Source organism: Cynara cardunculus, assembly GCF_001531365.2.
Source record: "Cynara cardunculus var. scolymus isolate 2C chromosome LG 9, CcrdV1, whole genome shotgun sequence".
Lineage (NCBI taxonomy): Eukaryota > Viridiplantae > Streptophyta > Magnoliopsida > Asterales > Asteraceae > Cynara > Cynara cardunculus.
Window position 1 is genome coordinate 10,480,550 of NC_037536.1, and position 6,187 is coordinate 10,486,736.

Consider the following 6,187-nt stretch of genomic DNA (forward strand, 5'->3'; position numbering starts at 1 on the left):
TTATCGAATTACAAAAAAATAAATAATTATTATCATTATAAAAAAATTATATTATTAAACCAAATATAAATTACTTCGTTATTGTACATAAATTAAATTATAAAAATTGAATTAAAATATTACACAAAAAATGAAGAATTTCAAATAGTTAATTTGATATTAATATCGATATATTTTTTGTCAAATTTTTATGATATCTTCAAACATATATTTTATTCAAAAATAAAAACATCATCACTTTCTTAAAATTACATAAAGTCATATTATAACATCAACTGAGATAAAGAATAAAATGAAATATTAAAATCACGATGTATCTCGCTGCATTGCGCGAGTACGCTTCTAGTTAATATATAATGTATAATTAGATTAATTGATAGTTAATTTTCAATCTATATTAATTAATATTTTTTAATAATTAATATTAGTAATATTTAAATTTTATTAATAATTAATAGTAATAAACAATAATTGATATTAACGAGAGATATAATATTAGTACAGTTGTTACCTTGTTGAGATTTTTATAAATTTGCAAGCCAAAAAGGAATGGATAATGGATCGAAATAGTCAAATTTTATATATAATTGTGTAACTTGTCCAATAAATTCATGGTAATTTATTCATTATGAATATGATGATGAATTATGTATCAATTTATTATATGGATCATAAAATGTGTATTATTCATCATGAATTGTTAAGCCTGTTTTAGGTTATGTACTTGGGGACAAAGGAGATCGCTTATGTGTCCCATACATTCATGGGTTATTCATCATGAATCGTGGTGTACCATTCATCATGAATCGTGTATCAATTTATCAAGCATCATAAATGGTGTATTCTTCATCACAAGTAGTTCACATTATTATTCATGATGAGTAATTATATTATTTATAAAGAATATATTATATATTCATTATTAAATACATTTGTATATTTATTGTAAATATATATTATTTATAATTAATTAAATTTAGAAAGAGTATTTTGATTTGTCTTCCTATATACATTTTTTTGACTGGTCTTTTACTATTTTTAGATAAAAAAACATTAATAGATGAGAGAGTTTGTTTAAACAATTACGTATCATGTTATGATTATGTTCATATATGAATATTTTATACTCCATAAAAACAAAATTTTGTAAATATGTGAGATTTAAACATGGACTATTTTGGATCGATTGTTGTGTTTAACACATTTAATTTTAAATATCTCACATAAACGAGAGAAAAACAAATCAATGATTCCCCGTTGAGGATGAGCAGTGGCGGTCCTGGCGGATCCAAGAAATTAATGGGGTGGGGGCACGTTGGATGGGACTTGGGGGAGGGAAGCATATGTCCATATGGAACTGGGGGGAAACCATGTAAAGCGAGGATGAAAATAGAAAACTTTAAGCAAGTCAACAAAAATTTTTGGTTTTTCCCAGTGTTTAAAGCTTGGATCTGCCCCTGAGGACGAGGATGAGAATATGATCATATTCCATAGTGGGATGGAGAGGGGGACAGAGATTGGATCAGAGACGGGATGGGGATTGGGGTCCCCATGCCTAACCTATCACTCCCAACTAAATAACACTCTCCTTTCATCTATTAAAAGAACTCTCCTCGTCAAATCTTTTCTTAATCTATACAGACAAATCAATCTATACAGACAACTTTATTAATAGATGACTTAATGAAAGACCAACTAAAATAAAATAATATGAATAGAGCAAAAAGATTTTGTAATTGCAAAGAATTGTCCATCGTAGATCACACATCCAATCTTTCCTTTAGGTGTTCATGGCCACCACACTAGTAGTAGTTAGTGATGGCCAAAAACCGGTCCCGGGCCTAATCGGCCCCAAACTTTTTCTTAACCGGCCATAACCGGTCCCGGTCGAAAATGGCAGGACCGGTCAAGGTACTTCATAACCGGTTATGGGCCGCCAGTCCCGGTCCCAACCGGTCCGGACATTAAAAAATAAGATTTTTTTAAATTTTTTTTAAATGATATATATTTTTAATACATTATAAAATTTACAATTGGGTCACTCAAATACACTTTAAAAATGCGTTTTAATATAATTAAAATTATATTATCTTATAAAAGTACATTATAAATTTATTTAAAAATACATTTATTTATAAAATTATTTGAATTTTCGGGCCGGTCCCATAACCGGTCACAGTCCCACGAAACTACCAAAAACCCTAACCGGTCCCCGTTTTCGGTTCCATATCCGGTCCACCGGTCCCGGACTGGGCCGGGCCGGGCCGATTTAACCATCACTAGTAGCAGTACATCATCTCGTTTTCCAATTTCATTGGGCTATAAAGAATCGCATATTTCAAAAGCAATACTTGATCCATGAAACTAAAAGGCCCATTTCATTTTATTCTACCTACCCGATAAGCCCAGTAAATGAGCATGTGACTGTATCGGTAAATGTTTGATAAACGGCCCCTTAGTTTCGTCTATATTTTTTGAAAGTAAAAGATCAAAAAAGGAGCAAGACTCCTTTTCTCTCCTGCTACCAAAACAAGTCAAAGAAATTAAACATTAGAAGATGCATACGAGCTTGATGTATCCCAAGATGAAACATGTATTAGAGTGTGTCAACGTGATCCGACTCCACGGTTGGTTCATAGAGAAATTTCCAGCCATAATCCAACTCACGACTTCCTCAAAACCCTAGCTCGTTGACCCATAGCTATCAGAAACATGTATCAAACTTAGAGCAGGAAATTTCACAGAAAGGATCATCAGATATTGAAACCAATAACGGATGCATAGGAAAGGCACACGGGCCCAACAAACCCCAAAAAATCACCAACTAATTGAGTCTTAGGTTAAAAAAATTTAACCTAAAATTATTAGTAGGCCTCTAACGGTTAAAGGGTAAGGTTCAAAATCGAATCTCTGCCATCTTATTTACAACTTTTATTTTAAGGAGTCGTTACTTTAAGCATCAGTTAAACTCCAATACCTTTGACTTCTAAGTCCCAAACCGTTGAAAACTATTTTGTTTGTCATAATGCTAATGATTTGATTAATCAACCACAAGGGTGGTGCCTGATTGGTTTGAGCTTAGCTCCAAATGTCAAAAGTAGTAGGAGATCTCAGATTCAAATCCAAGGAGGAATAAAAATCCCCTTGTGGCCATGGAGTTTCAAATGCGGTGACTCCGGGCTATCTACAAAGCAGGTGGTCTCTCTGAGATTAGTCGGCTCACATAGCGGGTTGTATATCCAGGTTAATAAAAAAATGATTTGATTAATCATTATATTTTATTTTATTTTCCAACTCTCATTTTGCATTTTATTGTTTTCTAGATTTATAATTATTGTTATTTGTTGAGTATTAATTTTCTATTTCTTAATTGTTATTTGATTCAGGGTTCTTGAGTTTGTTATTTAATTTGGGTTTGTTATTATGGTTTAAGGTTTGCTATTAGTTTGTCTTTTATTTTTGATTTCGTGGCATTTTGCTATCTGATTTCTTTCTAACTGAATCTAAGTTATTACTATTTTGCCCTCTGATTTCTTTCTACCAACTACTAATCTGTAATGTCTTCATTTGTTTTTAGTTTAACTGAAATAGTAAAATACGTGCATAGCAGTATAATGTCTCAGTTTATAAAAAAAAATAGTAAAAATAATCGAAAACCGAACTAAAACGTTTGAGTCAGAAACCGAACAACCGAAAATCTTATTGGTTTGAATGAATTATTATGTTTCAGAGATTCTTTGACACCCTTAAATGTGTCTCCAATAAATAAAAGTTTTTGGATCCGTCACTGACTGAAACCCAAGTGGCCTAATATTTGGTTTGGGTAATTCGGTTCCACATGGTTTGCTATTTGGTTTGGGTCTCAGGTGGTTTAGTCATCAGCCAAAACCGAACAACCTGATCCATTTAACCTGATTTAGCGGAGCCCGCATGAACATACATGTCTATTACCATAAACAAAAGATGGCATAAACTTGATTTAACCTAAACCGACATGAATATACATGTCTATTACCATAAAGCAAAGGATGGCATAATCACATGTGAATATAGAGGCCAACCCAAGTATGCAAAATGAAGAATCACATCTTGAACATGGTTTTATGCACATCCCTTTGTTCATATATCAACCATTTATTAACATGTTGCAAGTTTAAGTACATGGAATTAGTAAAATCGCTATCAATGGCATGTTCATCTGACAAAGTTTTCTCCGACTACTTGGAATTTCCGAGTATCATGGAACCAAGGTCGAAGATGACAAACTCTTAAGGGGGTGTTTGGTTCGTAAAACGGAAGTTGGTGGAATTGGAATCCATTAAAGGAAATTGACTTTAAAGGAATTGAAATGGAATTTGATCATGCGTTTGGTTGGTAGGAACTGAAATGGAATTTGACCATGCGTTTTATGGTATATAATGCATCTTTCTTTCTCTAATTGCATTAATGTAATAAGCTTATAGACTTTGATTATTTCTTTTGTAATGAAGCTAATATTCTGATACTTGTATTAATCAATGCTTTGTACAACGATAAAATTGAAATGCAAAACTATAATAATTGAGCTGGAACGTTTAAAAACTCGTTAATTTACTTATGTTGGAGTCTCGCGTCTGATAGATTTGGGTCATTTCTAGTTAATACATGTTGGAACCTCAGTTCTCCTCGAATGCTTTTTTGGAGGGTAATTTAATGGGGTTCTTACAGGATATCTGACAATAGCGACCTGCTATTTTTGCCGAATGGTTGCACCTTTATTGTGGATCAAAGATCCACAAAGCCATCTAATGCCTTTTTAGCTGCATTCCATGTTTGTGGCATTTTTAAAGCTTTTTTTTAATGTTGATTTTGAGGGATTTTTGAAGTTTCATTTTGTCGATTTTGTGAGATTTTTGAAGTTTTTTTGATTGATTCCGAGGGACTTTTGAAGTTTTTTTTTTTTTTTTTTTTTTTGTGATTTTGAGATATTTTTGAAGTTTTTTTGTTGATTTCGGGAAACCTTTTAAGGTTTTTGGTTGATTTTGAGGGAATTTTCAGTTTTTTGGTTGATGTCCCATATATTTTATGATATTCCAGAGCAACTCTCAAAGTTTAGTTTGTGCGTCTTTCATACCAGAAAAAAATCCACTTGTAAAAATCGGTTGAGCGAATGCACTGGACCTCGTTGGGGCCTTTATAGGTCCACCTCTTGAATCGGAGTTATGGTCTACTACTTTAGGGGCTCAACGCTTTGAAGCAATTTGTGCTCATCTGGCCTCCTCTTGACACCTTGGGACAATTTGTGTCAGTCGGTGCTTTGTACTCCTTCCTTGATAAATATAAATGTTTAATCAAATGTCTTTTGATATTTATTACGTACAATAATAAACTCCAATTTATTTCCAACGAAAATTACAACCAAAACATAGAGATTTTGTCATTAAATTTACGGATGTTTGAACATATGGACAGGTGAATCAAACAAGACACCGAGTTCTTATCGTCCTTTTTTGAAAATTATTTTGTCCAAGAACCAACTTCGTCAATATCGCCCTAAATTAAACAAAGAAAAGACTCGTTCAACAAATAAACAATCAATACTTTCGTCTTTGACTGTGTCATTGTGTGTGAGAGAGAGAGAGAGAGAGAGTATGAGAGATGGAAGAAGACGGGCCGAATCTAAAATATCCTGAATTTTTTTCTTACTTAGGGGCCGTTTACCAAACACTTACTCGGTAAGCGTTTACCGGTAAAATTTAATACTATCATTTAATTATCGGGTAAAATTTTAGTCCACCAAAATGACATCGTATGCAACAATTTACCCGGTAACGCTTATTATGGTAAGAGTTGTCGTCTTCACTTACCGGGTAAGACTCTTGGTCTTTGTCTCGCTCTTACCGGGTAAGATTCTTGATCCTTATTATATTCATCCGTAAAGTAATGTGACTTAGTAAACGCTTACCTAAGTAAGACTTTGGTAAACGGCCTCTTAGTGAAAAACCGGTTAGGATGGCTCGATCCTTGAATCAGAAAAAGTTAAACCTTATACATTTTTAATGTAAATTGCTTATTTTTTCTAGATTTGGTATTTACAAATTTACCATTTATTATAATAAGTTGTATTTACATAAAATCTACTTGTAATCTTGAGTTTTAAGTAACATGCATTGATGAATATTTTATGCGTAAAAAATAATTTTTAATA